Source organism: Crocuta crocuta, unplaced genomic scaffold (genome assembly GCF_008692635.1).
Source record: "Crocuta crocuta isolate KB4526 unplaced genomic scaffold, BGI_CrCroc_1.0 scaffold29, whole genome shotgun sequence".
NCBI classification, from domain to species: domain Eukaryota; kingdom Metazoa; phylum Chordata; class Mammalia; order Carnivora; family Hyaenidae; genus Crocuta; species Crocuta crocuta.
This window is the reverse complement of record NW_027533280.1, coordinates 3,889,474-3,889,676: the sequence shown is the minus strand read 5'-3', so window position 1 is coordinate 3,889,676 and position 203 is coordinate 3,889,474. Positions and strand designations below refer to the sequence as shown.

At 57.6% G+C, this 203-nt stretch overlaps 1 long non-coding RNA gene across 4 annotated transcripts in view; it reads right to left on the bottom strand.

Moving 5' to 3' along the window:
• LOC144218080 (uncharacterized) overlaps positions 1-203 on the bottom strand; it is a 7,601-nt gene that overhangs the window by 5,342 nt on the left and 2,056 nt on the right. The window lies entirely within an intron of this gene.

Here is a 203-nt window from a genome sequence, read left to right as displayed (position 1 = left end):
TTTTTTTTGCTTAGGAAGCGCAGGCACGCCCCGGAGCCCCGAAAAGCCGGCTTCAGAGTGCGAGCCCGACAATCGAGAGAGAGAGGCCCTAGGCTGAGCGGGCAGCTTTCCTTGTCTTTTGAGCACCCCCATCTCCCCCCAATACTTCAATTTTCTCCATCCCAGCAAGGCTCAGACCTAGAAAAGCGAGGCGGGATGAGCGC